This window comes from Dermacentor albipictus, chromosome 1 (assembly GCF_038994185.2).
Source record: "Dermacentor albipictus isolate Rhodes 1998 colony chromosome 1, USDA_Dalb.pri_finalv2, whole genome shotgun sequence".
Classification (NCBI taxonomy): domain Eukaryota; kingdom Metazoa; phylum Arthropoda; class Arachnida; order Ixodida; family Ixodidae; genus Dermacentor; species Dermacentor albipictus.
In genome coordinates this window covers 424,909,869-424,928,769 of record NC_091821.1, presented here as the reverse complement: position 1 = coordinate 424,928,769, position 18,901 = coordinate 424,909,869, and the positions used below count along the sequence as shown (strand labels likewise).

The 18,901-nt window shown below is 47.3% G+C and overlaps 2 pseudogenes; one reads left to right on the top strand and one right to left on the bottom strand.

Moving 5' to 3' along the window:
- Positions 1 to 343: 343 nt before the first annotated feature.
- Positions 344 to 2,283, bottom strand: LOC135897676 (sulfotransferase 1C2-like; annotated as a pseudogene).
- Positions 2,284 to 11,037: 8,754 nt separating this feature from the next.
- Positions 11,038 to 18,901, top strand: part of LOC135897666 (uncharacterized) — a 42,874-nt pseudogene continuing 35,010 nt past the window's right edge.

Genomic DNA, 18,901 nt, shown 5'->3' with positions numbered 1-18,901 from the left:
ACTCACAAAATCTGGTGAAGACGCAAACATGTCGATGGTGCTTACTTCAGTGTATTGCAAATACTTCCATGCGCATCACCTCAGAATTATATTTGCTTTCTAACTTACTATATCAGAGATCGTATACGTGGAATGTACGTGGAATGTGGGCACGAAGTCCACACAACTGCTTCGCCTTGCACCAGTATCCTTAGCCTAGGTTAAAGACTCGTGAGTGCTGAAGCATCCGTTTCTTTATTCACTAGCTACGGCTCATCAAAGAAAGAGCGCATAAATAACCCGTCCACTCGTGCTGCAGACGTTTCGTCAGCCAGAACGCCAAATCGCAAACTTCCACTCATATTTAGGGCAAGCCCGCGTCTTTCCACACCTCCATGACATCACTACCCGTGGTCTTGAGTGCGATTCGTTCTTTCAACCTGGAGACTTGCTCCGGCGAGAAGTGGTTCCGCCAGCACCCAACGATGCCTTTGCTCACGAAGTCTCCCTTGATTGGCTTGTCCAGCAGGTTCCCCATGACTCCTACTCAAGACTTCATCCCTTCAGGCAGCGTCTCCAGGGGAACGCTGGCCAAATCCTTGCTCCAGTTGTTCATCTCGGCGTTAATCTTCTTCATAGTGTCGGCGGTAGTCATAGCCATAATCATCTCGAAGATATCTGGGTTCTGCCTCAACTTGTCTCCGTACTCCTTACCCAGGAAGTCGGCTATCTTGAGCACCCAACCGCGAGTGTCCTTCTTGAGGTCTTCGTAAGTGATGAAAAGCACGTTGCTGTCCCCTCGATGTTCGTACCAGGACAAGAGGTGGTCGAAGTAGTCGCCGAAGTCGACTTTTCCTTCGACAAACATGTCGAAGAACTGGTCGAACGTGCCGTCCTCGAAGAGGTACATCGGCATGTTCCTCGTGTGGTAGTAGAACGACACGCAGCAGTCGTAAGGGTTGCGGGTGATGTAGACGTACTTGGCCTTAGCCGAGTAAGGCTGCTTGTTGAAACGGTAGGTGAGTTTTGATGGCATTTGGTCGCGGCATAGCCTGTGCGACCTCGGCTCCCGCAAGCTCCAAGTACGGAGCCATGTTCATGAACTCCATGAGGTTCGCACGGGGCACACCGTCACGGAATACGCCGTACACAATGTATTGCATCCATGTTGTGTCACACTTCGGGTAGCTCGCGACAAAGACGTCCCCATCGAGCGGTTTGTAGGACAGAGTAGAGCGTATGTTTCGATCCGTGAAAGTATTGCTGATGTACAGACCTTCGTAATCTCTGTAGACATTCTTGTATGCAGGTTCCGGCTTGCACGCCTGCAGCGAAAGCACATGACCGCATAACGTAAGGGCTATAGAATACAAGGCGTGCTTTTTAGCTGCAGCAAAATAAAAAAAATGCCTATGGCAGATTGCACAATTCTTACTTTTGATGTAAGTTGCTCGCTGAGTCATCCATTACTACTACGAAGAATCAGAATACCTACTTGAATAATTAGAATACACTGTGTAATGCCTAACCTGTTTAAATGCGCATAACAGTCTACATCACATCTGTTTGTTTGTGTTTGTGACTTTGTTTACAAACTCGTTGTGGTGCATTCCATTTTACTTTTATATTGTTATGTTCATAGGTGTATAGGACTGTGCTGTGGATTTCTGACCGTATGGAGTGATTTTTTCTCATTTTCTTACATAATTTTTATTTATATTGTTTCCGCTATGAGAAATGGAACAGCCGTCACCATTATAAGGTGACCACGTCTCTTTCGTTTAGTTTCATTTCAATAAGAAAAGAATGCGAGGGCGAATCAAAGTCTTTGATCCTATGTTTTATTAGCCAAATTAGGTTTATACAGGTAATTACAAGTATACGTGCTATTTTACGTACCTTACACTATTTTTCCACCTAGTACCCAAACCAGATCAGACAATACTTCATCGCAGCACTAAATTTGAGATGACCTTGCGGTAGAATTCGTCCGGCTGACTGTGGAACCAGGCTCATATTCATGCAAGTCTTCACGGCCTTTTGTGAACTCACAACACCTTGTCCGCTTGTCCTCGTCAGCGCTTGTCCTTGTCCGTCTTTCTTGTTTCCGTGGTTTTATTCGCGCTAAGTTACTACTTCAAATATACACAAAACCACCACCTCACACTTCTCAAAGCTACGGCTTTGCCCACACGTGGGCTGGATTTCCCGGTGGATTTCAATGGGCGTTCGTCCCTTGTTCCATAGAAAATGAATCACACTTCGTTGCTCGTGCGCCGTGAACGTGTGAAGCACGACCGCCATCTTCAGCAACAGACAGCAGTGCCATGTCGCCGAGCTATGGGCAGATAAGGCCGGGTCGGTCCAAGAAAGCGCCACTGCTGGGAATGGACATCTTGACTTCGCATTTACAGCCGTAATTAGGCCAAATAAAAATAAAAGATAAAGTAGGGGCAAAGACTTTCTGATTCACCCTCGTAATGACGCCAATGAATGTGGACTTCTAAATTATTTACTTGAAGGATTTACTGTTGATATTTCAGTCTACCAATTGTAAATTGCGAGCATGCAAGGTATATATATCGACTTAGAACCACTTGTCAAGACTGTGCCAATTCTGCTGAGCGGCTATATTTCAATGAATGAATACAATTTATTGATAGGAAAGACAGAGAGGTCGACCTGAGCTAGTGCGCTCTAGTCTGCTACTGTGTACTGGGGAAGAGGGAAGGGGAGTGAAAGTATTGGGATGGATGATGATGATAAGAGAAGAGGTGAGTGCTTATGTACATGAGACAGTTGCCTCGCTAGAGCCGCTCATCGAGCTTGGTGTCCTGCAGGAACTTCAACAATACTTTTGTTGCACGCATTGAACTTGCAGTGTCAGGCCATGGGCCGAGGATAGCTTCCTCCGACAGTAGTTGTCTGCCAACGCTGGCTAGGACACTGTCTAACGTCCTTCGCTCCAGCATATATGCTGGGCAGTCGCACAGTACGTGTTGCAGTGTTTCGGGCATGTGGCAGTGTACACAATCAGGGCTGTTCAATTGGCCGATGAGGTGTGCGTAGCGACGGGTGAAAGCAACGCCGAGCCGAATCCTGTGTAGCAATGATGTTTTGCTCCGTGTAAGCTTCGGGGGCAAACAGAATTTACCCTCTGGGTCAATCATGTGTAGACGTCTCTGAATGTTATCAGAGTGGGCTCTGTAAGCCTTTGTAAGGTCCTGCATGAGTGCCTTGATCATTGAGTTGGTGTCAGGTCGCGAGTAGGCAATCCGTACTTCATCAGAGGAAGAGGAGGCCGATCTTGCCTCGCTGTCAGCGAGTTCATTACCAAAAACACCACAATGGCTAGGCACCCATTGAAAGGTGATCACGTGGCCACTTAACTCGGCACTGTGATAAAGTTCGACGATTTCCAGCATGAGCAGATAGTATGGTCCTTTGTTTAAAAAGTATTTTAGCGCCTGTAGCGCTGATTTGGCATCGCACAATATTGTCCATTTATGGGGTGTCTGCGTTCTCATAAAAGGGACAGCCTCCCGTATTCCCGCAAGTTCCGCAGCCGTAGATGTCGATTTGTGGTCTAATCGAAATCGTTGAGTAATTCCAAGTTGTGGGACGACAAATGCGGCCGTTGTGGCAGATGGTGTGACCGAACCATCGGTATATACTTGTACAGTCCCACTATATAAAGTAAATATATGGGACAGGGTGAGCTGCTTCAAGCCAATGGATGAAACGTGAGATTTCTTCATAATTCCGGGTATCTGAAGCCTCACTAGTGGTCTTGGCACTGTCCATGGAGGTGTCGCGGGGATGTCGGTTGCCTGGAATCTTGCAGGTACAATGCTTGCGTGACATGCAATAGCTTTAGAAAAAGCACAGTCAAAGTTGATGCTTGGAAGCGTTGACAGTGGATGGTGTGAGTGTCTGGTTAGCAGGCGAAGATAGGTTCGCACAGGTTCACAAAACCTGTATATGTCGATAGGACAAGCCCGTGCTTCCGCTATTGTGCCCTTAGTTGACGTGCAGCGTGTCGAGCCAAGACATATCCGTAGTGCTTGAGCCTGAAGGCTCTCCAGCGTGCGTATACAAGATGACCCCATGTTAGATAACACAGGCATGCTGTAGCGTATGTAGCCCACAAAAAGTGCCTGGTACACTTCGAGCAAACTTCGCTCAGAGGGGCCCCATCTCAGTCCTGATATTACACGAAGAACGTGTATGAAGTTGGTCAGTTTAGCCCTAAGCGCAGTAACATGTTTGGTCCAAGAAAGACTGCGGTCTATTATCACGCCAAGAAATCTGTGGTGGGTGACTAAAGGGAGCGCCAATCCGTCGACAACGATTGGATAATTTGACATCGATTTGCGCGTAAATGCCATGACTGCACACTTAGTAGCTGAGAGTTGCAGGCCTCTACGACGCAAGTACTTCGCCGTTATGGTAACTGCACTATATTTCAAAGTATACAAAGAAATGCAATGGTGTTCCACTTACTTTTGTGCTTGAATGCATGAAGCAGCGTTCCACATTAAAAAGTGGAACAGTGCATTTTTACCGCAGGTTTGACGGCGCATATCTCAAAACCTGTGCCATCCTCAGAATTCATTCCAAGTCGATGTGCCTTGCATACTCACTAGGCACAATTCGTTGGTAGAAATATGTGCGCAAAGTAATTATTTGAAAAAGTTATTTAGCATGATCGCGTTTATTATTCAACTAACCATTTTTGATTTCTCATAGGAGCAATCGCCGCCTCACTGAGTAATTTAGATCAAGGGAACTGTGATAGCAACCGCAAGTAATTGTTAAAAAATTTGTACAGCTAAATAACACCCTGTATGTGATTACAAGTACTGGGAGCTTCCCCCCCCCCCCCCCTGAATGTACATGAAGTAAAGTAAGTATCTCATGAAATGGGCTATTTGAACTTTGCCTCTGCATACGCGTTAGACCAGAACGAGCTTGAAGTGTTAAGTGAACGCATGTGATTAGTGATGTCAGCTGCGAACACACACACAACCACTCTATTGTAAATTGACAACACTATTGTACCATTCACAGTCTCTTCAGGCCATGTGTCTGTTCCCATGGACAAAAGCTGTAATCACTTTCAAAGTTAAACCGAACTGATAGGCTAAAATATTTTGTTGCAACTTTAAGCAATAGATGCACGCGATACCATACGTCAAGCGTCTAGTAATTATGTTGCCACTCATTTTTGAGAAAATGATGTTTTGTGTGAACGGTGCTGCTGCATTGCAACCAACGACTCAAAATAAATGTGTTGTACGTTTCGACTGACGCCAGAGGACGTGGCAATCCCGGATGGAAAAGGGAAGGTGAAGAACTGCCACGTTAAAGCTGTGTGGTTGTGTTTAGGAAAACAAGACGTTGGTACACTTAGAGCAAGGTGGATTAAGGTAGAGCTGTGAAGGACACGTGACAATGTATGGCGTCACGTATCATGGACGTAACAAATGAATTAGAGAAGGCATGATGCTTTCGTATTCAAATCACGCAAGGATGCTAACGTGACTGACAATTTTCCGTCTTTCCTGGATGTGTGGCGACCTCGCGATACATGGGAAAGGGTCGTCGCTGCGCACTTGCGCCTCCCCCTCCCCCATACAGCGGGCTTTCACACACATTAAAACGGGAGACACATGGAGTGGCGTAGCTAGGTCGTCTGGCACCCCTCCCTCCCCCCCCCCCCCCCCGCTTCCGGTTGTAGTTTCAGCACCAGTACAGCCGCCTTGGATACCGCGCACGTCCCCCGGGTCGCCCTCTCCTTGGCTTTCTTTCCCAGGGATCGTGAATGCAGCAGGTGTTGGCGGCGAGGAGTTAGGGAGTCGCCATCTATCGGAAGCTCCTCGCTGGCGTAGTATGAGGGATCACGCGGCGCGCTCCTCATGGGTTTTGCTATCAGCGCTCACTGAAAACACCACGCGGGAGCTCTCCCGGACCTTTCTGTAAGTACTTTCGAAACGAGGGAAGATTTTTACTGTCTAAATTATAACCTTGGGCAAACTGAAAGCACACAATCGTTCACAGACGCTATCTCTTTACCGAATACGTACAGTGAACGCCACTGTGCGCGGTCACCGCGATGGAGTCTCCCGAACCGGCTTCTTGCGTGAAAGGTAGGTAAACGCTGAGAGCAAACTATGTGCAACATGTTCTTATAGTGTTTGTATAACTAAATGGTGCGTAATAGAATGAAGCCTCAATGCAGCGATCGCACAGCTTCACAGCGATCGACTGCGCGTTTGCATGCTGTTCCACGCACTGTTTCGCTTTCTCCGCATGCGCGTTTTCGCACCATGCTAATGAGCTTTAGGCTGCAAAATATGAGCATTTGACAGTATAAAAGCAACCATTGTTGGGTGGGCGCTTTCAGAGCTGTTCACAAATAATTTCATTGTAGAGACTTCGACGCCTACAGGGACTGTGATGCGCCGACGCGACGATTCAATCTTTCTTTTTTCTAAATTCTTGGACATTTCAATATTATTTCTCCAGTTGCGTCGCACTATATGTTTATTGGTGTTCTCAGCGTGCGATTTCCCGCTGCTTCTTTTTTTGTAATCCACTGCATTATTTCATAACACAAACATGACCATATGCCATGCTTTTTTTTAATGTGCTTCTTACCGCTCCCTTTCCACTCCAGTGAACTTGCCAGTATCTATAGTATCGACAAGTTCATAGACCATACCGTCATGACATTAGTCGGGCAGCGGACTCGGGCGAGCGTCTTAGTGCGCGTTTTTCGAACGTCGCAGACCCAGCGCCGTAGCAGAAATCTTCTTCGCGTCTGTGCTTGCTGCATACCCGAGTTCTAGCCGATGACTGTTTGCTGGTTTTATGTTTCGCGAACCAAGCTTCACGCAGCTTCTTGTCCTGCGGCAACGTATGAATAAGGCTGACACCTGGCTCCGTTGCGTAAGTCCGACACTGCGGCACCGGGCATAGCCTACCATGTTGCGCGCCTTCAAAGGCAGCCACTACCTATTGTAGTGCTTTCAAGCGTTGTAAAGGAGGCACTCGAAGCGGGAAAATATCGCCACTAAATGAGGACCGCAGCGTACGCGGGAACTTAAACTCTCGTTTCCAGCTCGCTTCGGCGCTCCCGAAGCAGCCGACGCGGCCGCTATGTCCACGTGATCCCTAATAGCACGTCACGCCGACGGTGGCGCCAGCTTTTCCAGTGGTGGAGCTCGAGGCCAATACACGCTGTTTTTTCTGCGCCAAATAACACAGAATGCTGCAGTGATAACTTGTGATAAGCGCATGTGCACATCTTCTGTCAGACTGTAAGGCTTGGCGACCAATACAAATGCGGCATCGTGGCAAATACGGCTCACGTCACAAGTAAAAAAAAATTATAAAGTTTAATTACCAATTTTAGCGGTAACATTGCATTTGCAAAATTGAAGGCAGACATTCATATCTTGCCCAACAACAACTTCACAAAAAATCGTCGTAGGTACAATGGCCCGCAGTATTTTGGATGGGCAGCCCTGAACGAAAACGAAAATTAAATTGTGTCTCAGCGACGCTGATCTGTCCACCATATTTGAAAAACGGAAAACGCCACCTGCCTCCCTGCTGCGGGGGCGCAAATGCTATGACATTTACGAGTTCTCTTCATTCTGATCAATAAAGCCCTGTTTTTATTTGCTGCTATACGGACAAACGTGATTATCCGAGCTGCGGTACCACCAAAATATTGGGAACAGAACACAGCACGCTTCGGCTCGATTCTTGGCGTCACCATAAAAAAAAAAGAAAAAACGTAACACTGCGATAAAGCCCGTGCCACCGAAACATGTTGGTCTGCACTCGCAATTGAGAGGGTTGAAGGATCAACGTCACTGGTCCACTATTTCATATTTCTTTCGTTACTGCCATACTGGGCGCCGCCCGCAGTGCCTAAGCACTGCAGGTTGTAGCACCCAAAACGATTTTGTTTAAGAAGTTTTTGTTGAGTTAATAATATGACTTTGAGTCCTCAATTCTTGGAATTGAAGTGCTTCCTCTATAAGTACTAATTAAGGGATTATTAAGGACATGGTTATTACTTATCTGCCATATTTCTCACGCTAGCGAGTTCCTAGTAATCACAAAGACACATTACTTCATAGAATATCGTGAAATATCCTTACAAAATTCACGTTTTTGTTGTTGTCAAATTCTGTACAGCTGACACAGACACTGTACTTGTGACATGAAGTCACACAACAACAGTTTTCTGAAACTTTCGAGGGTATGAAGGAAAGCGTGAAACACAAAGGCAGGTTTCGCAGCGGCTTCTCGGAGCGAGCGGGAGAGAGGAAGTAAAAGCGAGCGGAACATCGCGGCGCCCGCGACTATAATACAGCCTGTTGAGTGATACGCCGCCAAACTCTTCGGCCGCACCGAGTCTGACGACGATCCAGAGAATCCCATTCGCGACTTATGACAGCCGCACTTATGCAACGTCGCTCTCAACGAACGCTACGCCGTAAACGCGAGCGCCGGCCGCGCTGGTTGAACGCCCTCTTCCTGATGTCTTTATTCGCCTTCGCTGCGCGTTCTGAACGGAAGAGGGACCCAAGAGCCTCAACGCCTTATATGCATGTTTAGCGACTCCTGCTCCCAGCATGAACGCACGGCACGAGTGCACCCCACATGAAACATTCTGCTAAGGCGAATAGTTTAGCGACCATTTTGCGAAATAAATTTTTTAGCCCGCACATTCGTGCAATTATTTCGTGGGGTGTTGATAGAGCTGCAGCCGACAATTCTGCGGCGCAACGCATCGGGTACATGAGCTCGGGCTACTGGATACTGGGTTATTCTTTGCCATTTGTGCCCAGTCAAGCCGGCGGAAAGAGGGGTGTCTTCCAACGTATGACACCCCCGCAGTGGCCCCTTGCACCCGGGGCCCACGGCCCCCCTGTTGCTACGCCACTGAAGACAGATCACGCGATTACTGTTGTGTGGCAAGGTACGACCCAAAGGGTGTACACGTAGAGACTCTATGGTGTACATTTGTTTAAGAGCGAATTGGTCAACGCACAGTGCTCGCGCATCCGGTCAGTGACGCATATATCGGCCTGTTTGGTGAATGACTTGATGCGCGAGTTTGTGTGTTGACCAACTCTCAAGGTCACCTGGCTTTTCATTGTCGTCACTGTCGCCTGTGCACCACTTTTCGAAAATGTAGCGATTCTTGGCAAGGTTAGGACGAAAACCGAAAGAGAAATACTTGAGGCGTTTTATATCAGTATACAAGAGGAAGGAAAATGCATCAGTGTTCCGTCTATCTCTCTGAGCGGTAAAGATCGAGATAGCACTTCTAAAAAGCTGAATTTAAAGATGAGTTAGGGCAAAATGGTGCTCTCATCAATTTTTAAAGATTTTGTACCTTGCTAAGAGCATTGAGCATGCGTTCGCGCTTTGATGTTCGAGGGTGATCCGTGTTTTAATATATATGTCAGGGGCTATAGTCCAGCGTCCCGGTGCCTCTTCTTTCTTTCGTGCTTGCGTCTCAATTTTTTTCGCTGGTTTTCCCAAGTCTCAGCGTGAACCAACTCGCCCAGCAAGCAGCACTTCTACCGTTATACCGGCGTCAAACGATCACTTTCGATCGCGATCATGCCCGATCCGGATCGAAATTCTAGGCTGCGATTGACTCCCTCACGCAGTTTGCGCAAAGGAACCAATTGCAGCCGAGAAATTCGATCCGAGTCCGGCTTGATCGCGATCAAAAGTGCGCCGTGTGACACCCGTATTAGTTGCTGCATTTTTTTTCGTCTAGCTTTTTCTCTAGAGTGTAGTATATTAACTCTATGGATTACCCGCTTTGTCGCTATTAATTTTTTTGCTCAGCCTCACAGAACTATGTAACCATGTCTGTAACTCTGCGCTCTTCTACTTCTAGCATTTTTTTTTCTCTATGCTACTAGCGCAATGGCTAGCGTGTGCCGCAGAACATCTCTGAGGTCAAGCTGAATTTGACCCAATTATAGAAAAGCAACAGACGCTGTAACACTAGCGTAAAAATTAAATTAAAAAATAATTACTTGTTTGCTCAAGATGCAGTTAATTTGATTTATTTAGCTTATATATTTAACAAAACAAGTAAAAATTGTTGCTTTCCTCGGCGCAGCTGTGACGTCACGTTACCGCTCGCGCATGGCTCGCGCCGCTCATTCGAACCATTTCGAACCTTTAGTCAACGTCAAATGTCGTAGCTGCTGCTAGTTTTCACAATTAAATAAGCAATGTGCGTCGGCTTTCATTAATTTCGCCCTCGGGCAAGCAGCCGATGCAAGTAATATGTCGAAGATCAAGGTAGCTGTCAGGCTGAGGCCTCCCATTGAAAGGTGAGTTGGAGTTACGTTATGCGGTTATCACTGTTTCACACTAACTGCTTGTAGTGCGAGGCGTCGTTGCGTCTAGCATTTCGTGTGTCAAATTTAATACGTCTTACCATATAAACAGTGCAGCTGCATCCAATTCACAGCAGAACAATCAACAATGGAGTAGCTACGATGTGGTGGTAACAATGCGCGTTCGGCAGGATTGTTGCTTTTACAACAGACGCTGTTATTTCATCGCTGTATTGCTGGGGCCTAACTGTGGCATTGGGAACAACACACCCTTTTATTATACTGAACATGCACTTCCCGTTCCCCTTCTCACGTTTTCTTTTTTTTTGCTACAGTTAACTATCAGCTTGCTTTAAAAATTGGAGGACGCCTAAGCTTCGCCTTCAAGAGTGGAACGCGACAGCGTTCCCGTCGACCCGCCAAGGGGTGTACGACAATGGGCTACGGCGTAGCGACTACGCGCCCCGCATCGGACGCGGTGAGCGTCGAGCAACGCAGCGTTCGGCGCGGCAACGAAATGTGCGCCTGAGCAAGCGACGCACGCCTGGGCCTTAGAAACAGCTCGTTTCTAAGGCAACACCGCATTCACTAGAGGCGCTTTTGTACCGCTTTGAAGCATCGAACTCGTGGCTCATTCAGTCTGCTTCTGGACGCCGTGCAGTACGGACGCAGAATGGAGGACTCCTCGAGAGCTGCGAAAGTGGCCGACGTTGGCCGTGGTACCCCGTGTTCCGCGTTGCCCAAGGATTACCGTGTCATCTTGCCGCCGTTACCAACAGGTGAAGGACAAAGGCGCGCAGTTGTATTACACTTCGACGTCACTGGACGGCCTTATAGAATCGACGACTTCCGGAAGCCCTTGAAGGATGCTGGAGTATTTCAGCAAGTAGGCGGAATTGGTGCGTACCAAATGTCGCACGTGTGGCTGCTCAACATGAAGACAGATGAGGCAAAGCAGACGCTGCTAGACGCCGGACCACTACTGGTGAAGAACCGGACATGCCTCGTCATTGATCCAGCGAGGCAAGAACTCGGGATTAAGCTGCATTGAGTCGCGTTCGACGTCAGCTCTGAGACCATTCGACGAGCCTTCCGAGAGTATGGCGAGATAAAGGAAGTCATCAGTGATCGGTGGAAGGCCGAGGACTTTGAGGGCGCCGAGTCAACGACTCGTCTAGTGGGTCTTCTACTACGCGATGGTGTCACACCAGAACGCATCCCACATCAGATGCGTCTTGGTAGCGGCACTGCGCTCATGGTTGTGCCTGGACGTGCCCCGTTATGCCTTCGTTGTCACAACACTGGACACATACGACGTGAATGCCGAGTGCCCAGGTGCGCTGCTTGCCGAGCGTTCGGGCACGAGCAGGCTAATTGTACTCGCTCGTATGCCAGAGTTGCAAGCGTAGGCGGTGAAGCTGACCGGAGCGAGATGCTCATGGACGAGGAGGAAGCGGAGAGCGTGGCTGGGATGGTGGCGTCTATCAGCGACGCGGCCGCAGTGGCGGCGTCCACCAGCTCAGCAAGTGCGCAAGAGAACAAGGCTGCAGACGCTCGGGTAGCAGACGCCACTCTTGAAGACACTTCGACGGGAAAGTACGAAGAAGGTTTGGCAGAGCGCCCTTCTGAAACCCACTCTTTAGGAAAGCAGCTGCCACTAAGTGCGTCCGGGAGTGGTGAGAAAATAGCTGAACTCAAGACCGCAGTAAGCGAGGTCGTTGCGACGCTCGAAGACAGTGATTCGACGGATGAGGCTGCAATGGACGCCGAGGCAACACCTACGAAGCGCCGACTCAGCAAAGCAAGCACGGCTTCTCAAGACACCCGGCTACGAGCTACGGAGAGGCGTGGGACCGAGCCTGGAACCAAAAAGCCTCGGGTGGCCACCAGCCATCAGCGGTCGGCGTCGCTTACACGCGGCGGTGGCAAGTCGACGCCCTGAGCGTCGACTGGACCGTGTGTTGCTACAAGGCAAGGTCTGTGAGGGGAGCGCCGTAGGCTAGGTCTGGTGTCACTCGCCAATATGGAGTCCTTAGAGAGGTCAATAAATATTGCAACACTTGACGTCCGAGGGCTTAGTGCCAACAGGCGGCAAAACCAACTTTACCGCCTCGTAACGGAGCACGATTTTGATATTGTAGCCATTCAGGAGACCAAAGTAGAGAGAGAGGATCAGACAGAGCGTATGGTGCGTCCTTTCACCAGACGCTATAACGTGTGTGTTGCCCATGCGGTGGGGAGGTCTTCGGCGTGCATTTTGTTAATTCGGCAGAGTCTTGGTGCCGTAGCGCAATCGGTGACTACCTGTGAGTCAGGCCGTTTCATTGTATCTGACTTTTCCCTGTCAACAGAAAATTGGCGAGTAATTTGTCTTTATGCACCAACTCAGGCTCAAGAGCGAAAGCTTTTTTTTTGAAGAAATGGAGACGTACGTGAAATGCGAGCGTAGACTAATCCTGGCGGGAGATTTCAATTGTGTCTGTACGGAACGTGACAAAACCAGTGGGAAGCACAATGATGCAAGTACAGCTGTTTTGAAAGACTTGATTGCAGAATTTAATCTAGAAGACGTAGGTGAATGTCTTTGCGGTGGAAAAGCGGTCACCTTTACCCACTTTCAGGGTGCGAGCCATGCTAGACTTGACAGAGTGTACGTGTCGGCTGAACTAATTCAGTCGTGTCGAGATTATCGAGTTAGACCTGTTGCATTTAGTGATCATTGTTTGGTTTCTTTCCGTGTTGGAAAGGAAAAAAACAAATAGCAAAGAAATTTCCTGGGATCTTTGGAAATTTAATGCAAACTTGCTGAAAGACGACGAGTTTTATGAGCAGTTTCTCAAGGCTATAGATAAAACAACTCAAAACTTAGATAGTTGGGGACATAAATGGGAAGTTTGTAAGCAAACAATTAAATTGCAAGCACTTGAAAGGGCCAGTGTCTTAAGTGACGTGAAAAAAAAGAACTCGAGTCCCGTCTTAGATTGAATCTGAAGCAATTATTGGAAGCTGAAAGTATACAACTCGGTTATTTCTTAGAAGACATCAAAAGCATAAAGCAAAAGCTTGAGCTGATAGACCAAGAGCGATACAATGGAGCACTGGTTCGAGCCAGAGCTGAAAAATGGTGCACAGGAGAAATGCCGACAAAACGTGCCTTGGGAGTTGAAAAGAAATATGCTTCCCAAAATGCAATAACAGAAATAGAACATAACGGGTTACTGTCTACCAACAAAGAAACAATAGCAAGTTGTTTTTTGGAATATTACAAAGTATTGTTTTCCCGTAGCCAAGTTGACACTGATAGATTTAAAGAAGGCTTCATGTCATTGATGCCAACATTAGATGATGAAACTAAGGAAGCATTAGAAGTGCCCATAGCAGTAGAGGAAGTTAAGAATGCGATTGACCATTTAAATAATGGCAAATCACCGGGACCGGATGGCTTAAGCGCTGCATTGTACAAGGCGTTTAAGGGTGTTATCGCACGTGTTTTGACTGAAGTATACAACGAGGCTTACGCGAACAAACATCTACCGCCGTCCTTTTTGTCAGCACACATGGTCCTAATACCAAAAACTGAAGACCCAATCAAATTACGTAACGTCACATCGTATAGGCCGATTAGCCTGACAAATATAGACTATAAAATATTAATGAAAGTATTGGCTAGCAGGTTGCAGACCGTAATGAAAGATTTAGTCGGTCCACATCAAACGTGCGGAATAAAAGGAAGGACAATTATGACAAATATACACATAGCACGATCAATCCTTGAATGCTGTGACGCAATGCAACTGAGTGTCGCTATGCTGCAGGTTGACCTTGAGGAGGCATTCGACGTCGTGCCGCACGATCTGATTCTATGTATGCTTGAATATGTGAATGTAGGCAATGTGATCAGCGAAGGTGTGCTGATGGCTTACGCCGGATATACGACGAGATTGATAATAAACAAATCAGTAGGTGAATACATACCAGTACAGCGCTCGGTCAGACAAGGGTGCCCATTATCACCGCTTCTGTTTTGCATATATATTGAGCCCTTTTGTCTAAGCGTAATTAGGAACAATGCGATACGTGGATTTCAGTCACATCAAGCCGAGGTAAGCCTTCTTGCTTACGCTGATGACATTGCAGTTTTCTGTGTTGATCATGAAAGTATAATGCATACCGTCAATGCTGTTAAAAGTTTTTGTCAAGCAAGTGGTAGTGCAGTAGACTGGGACAAGTGCGTTGGGTTCTGGCATGGGGAATGGGGCGTCGCTCCAAGGACATTTTTGAACATTAAATGGCAAGAAACACCGACAAAATACTTAGGAGTACCCCTACAGTACTACTCTGACAATGAGCCTTATTGGAAAAAACAAACAGAGGTGTTACGTGAAAATGCACAAAAATGGAAAGGATGGGCTAAGTCAATTTTCGCACGGGCCACGACGTGCAACCTATTTCTTCTAAGCAAGCTATGGAATGCAAGTTTTGCATTGCAGCAGGTTAAATGTACGAAAAATGCACAGAGTGTTCGCGGTCTTTATCTGGAGCTCTCTATGGGAAAAAACGAGCCGAACAAATCTGTTTAAAAGAGGGAGTGATGGTGGGCTTGGTCTAGTGCATCTGTATGTGAGACAACTCGTCAGTCTATTTGTTTTTTTCAGAGATGTACATCATACCTTTCTCAGAACTATGATTCAACTGAGGCTGGGTAAAGTGCTACCAGAGTTTGTTGTGTCTTCGGTGTGTCAGCAAGGACCAGTACGTGGATACCCAAAAGAAGTGGTGTCATCTTTCCGCTTCTTATCGGTGCGTTTTTCTTTGCAATATTTGACAGATGTACCATGCAAAAAACTGTACAAGGACCTTGTGGATGTGTTATTTCCTGTGCCATTGTACCGTGAATTATACTGTGCAAACAAAGGAAAAGATGTTTTGAAACGCGTTAAAATATGCTAGTTGCGCCAGGGGTTAAAACCTTTTTTTTTTAAGCTGCACACAGGAACCTTACCTGTTAAAACATGGTTAGAATAAAAGGGTTTATTTGTCCCGTGGGGTACTCATTGTTTGTTATGCAAAAAACCAGAGACAATTGAGCATGTGTTTTTAGATTCCTGGGGTGGAGTGTTCTTCTGGGACATCTTACAGAGAACCTTGAAAAAAGAGTTGCCATTAAGTCCGCACGGAATCCGTTATCTCACGGTCGAAAACGACGATGGTGTGCCTTTCGATCTGGTTATGCTCCTGGGCCTGCACAGTATATGGCGAACTCGGACTGCTGTACACAATGCGGATATTGACGCTAGACTGGCTCGCGAATATTTTTGCGAATCGGTGTCCCACTTTGCCGAAGTGCAGAAGGTGCAGCCGTATGTACCAGAGTGGGTTCCAAGATTAGAAATGTTGTTGCAGATGCCGAAATACTGATGGCTTGTAGTCAGCAAACAGCTGACGGTTCACGGTACTATTATCTTGTTATTCTGTTCTTCTGATCTCGTAAACTCTGTGAAAAGCGAGGCAACAAAGAAAATAAAAGAACTCGTGGCTCAGTGGTAGCGTCCCCGTCTCACACTCCGGAGACCCTGGTTCGATTCCCACCCAGCCAATCTTGCACGTTGTTTTTTATTCATGAAGTGCCTGCTGGGATTTATCGCTCACGGCCAACGACGCCGACGACACTGGCTTTTCTGCGACACGACCTCCTTAACGCTGTCGCGTTGAAACTCAACGGATGCACAAATGAACTGGCCACCAGCTGATTACGTGCATCGAAACAAATAGCGCGTTCTACTTCAGGCGTGAAGCTGCAGAAAGTGTTTAATAGCTGTTTATGTAGTGCATAACCCCACAATCCACCCAGGATTACGAAAAGGCAAAGCCATTGATTTAGTATCGCCGACAACATGTCGAACACCCCATTTAACATGGTAGTGCTTTCACTAAAGTGGCCGTATATGCGTGACGATACTCTGCACACTCAAAGTGAAATAGAGCGGCATTTAATATACAGGAAGTCCAATCTGGCTCCAGGTCGATGCTTATCTTTTTCTTAACTTTTTTCCAGGCACTGTTGAACGGAAGTGGCAAAAACAGGTGCACAAGCGCGTACAGGTTCCTCAGAAAGTAAACGGAGCACGCGAGCGAAGGCCGAACCCGTGATGTCCCACACCTCACAGAAAAATTCCCATTCGTAGAAATGAAAGTTCTCTATTCTTCAGCCTTTCTACCCACATGATTAGAAAAATATTCCCATAAGTTTCCCTGAAAAGATAGTTCCTTGGCAAACGTGGTTGTTAGATAAAAGTTACGTTGAGTGACCTTGCAAGGTTTATTGGTCACTTCCGTGTATAACGCGTAAAACAAACATTCACTTTCTAATGTTTACTGTTCGATTCTGGGCATTTCTGCCGCATAGTCCAAAATTTGTCATCCAGCTTTAAAGTGATGCTCAGTTGTTTAACCAAGGAAATATTAACGCAGCAGTCTGCACTTTATGCCTTGTACCAACCATAATGCGAGCTTTTCAATAATGGAGTATAAGAACTTGAAACTGACTTATTCTTAGTTGATCCCGTGCACTGTTAGGTATGGCCTGACGCCGAGGGCCATACGTCATCCCCTTCCCCCATCAACGTGGACGGGCACCGTGGGCGCGACGTCCTCCCCTTCCCCTCTCAACGTGGACGGGCACCGTGGGGGCTACGTCATCCCCTTCCCTTGTCAACGTGGACGGGCACCGTGGGGGCTACGTCATCCCCTTCCCTTCTCATGGTCGTGGCATCGGGTGTGCTTACCTCGTCCCCTCACTCTACCCCCTGCGCCGGAGCCCACGAGCGCCGGAGAGGTCATTCACTCTTCCGCTCCTCTCAGATTCGTCGAAAAGAGGATCGACTTCTCCTTCCCGTGCCTGGTATTGCAGGAGGGGGGGCCTTCTCTCTGTGCCTATCACGTGTCATCGACGCAAGCAAGATCCCGCCCACACGATTGTAGAAGAGCCTATTTAAGGGGATCCATAGTTCATACCACGTGCTTCATACTTGATGCTTCATTCTCTTCTTACTTTCTTTCAACTACATGGAATAAAACAGTGCAAGTTTCGCACTAGCAAAACGTCGTCTCGCCCTTGCTCGGTCGCCATGGCCTACCGGAGGCCTGCAGCTCGCCGACAACGCCACGCTACCCAATAAGGAATGTCGGTGGAGCTTCGAGAGACAGGTCGCTTGCAGTGGGATCGCCTTCGAATGCAACAAACTGGTTGCTAATGGAGGGACCGCCCTGAGGTGCAACAGCACTGAAATTGATGTGCTGTGGATAGACTTTACAATGTCTTGTTCACTAGCATAATTTCAGTGTTTGCTCCATGAATCGTAACTTTCCCGGAATATCGGAATGATTTCCCTTTCCTTAAAAATTGTGGGCAGCAATTCCTTGAAAAGAGGAAAATTACCTTCACAGAACATTACTGGGCTAAACTGCATCTCTGTTCATCAACGGTGGCATCACGTACTACAGAGTACGCATGAAAAAATGTGGTGGCAGTATGACACGCTTTTGACCACTGCTTTATCAAATGCTCAGGCAAACAAGCGTTTTTTGTAACCGCAGGTGCTAGGGAAGCATCTTGCGCTTACAGCAACCATTTATCAACTTTGAGCAGCTCTTACCAGAAGCATTTGCTTCCTGCCCGTGCAGTATGCGTCGCTGCCTGAGTTTCGTTTCTTGAGGCATGTAATGATTGCTCTTGTTAACAATCGCCGTCATCTCGCTGTGAGCGGGAACATCATGATAGTGGTGCCGCATTAAGTTGATTTCAGAGCACGATAGACTGCTGCTACGTGCGATCAATTAACACTTTTTATTCAAATACCTAAAAGTAAATATTTTCAACGGAGATCAATCTGGCTGGTTGGGAAATAGAGGAAAGAACTGCTCCAGACAAAGGTAAAAAAGTTCAGGCATTTCGGGATTGGTGCGATCCCTTCTTTAGGGGGTGACTGAAGCGACCGAAAAAAAATCTTTTCAGCTCCTGCCTTTGTGTTGCCGATTCCTCCTCTCTGTAGTGCAGCAAGGACCTTGAGCATGTACATGGTGAAGTGTACTCGATGACCGATGGATGTTGCTGTGAGTCTTTTGAATGTGCCACAACTCAGGGAGATGTCCTGTCGTGTTGGTCTTGGTTTCGACCACAGAGGTGGCTTTGAAATCAATTGCACAGTCATGCATCTCGCAGCGTTCAGGGAGAGCGCTGCGCTAGGCTTTGAGCTTTCGTATGTCGTTCTTGTTCTGGTGGATTCTGTCGGAAAAACTCTTGTTTTCATCAGTGTAAGTGGTGGGGCACTTTGAACATGACACTTCAGAAACAATCCCCTGGCATTTCTCCGTGGATGGTCAGTCGTTTGGCTGCATGAGCAACTGTGCGAGTGTTCACGCTGGCTTCTTCACTTACTAAAAATTTCTACAAAAGATCTTGAAAGCACTCCTTATCTCAAGAAACAAAGCTTGGCCAAGGACGCTTGCCACATATGGAGGAAGCAATTGCTTCTGGA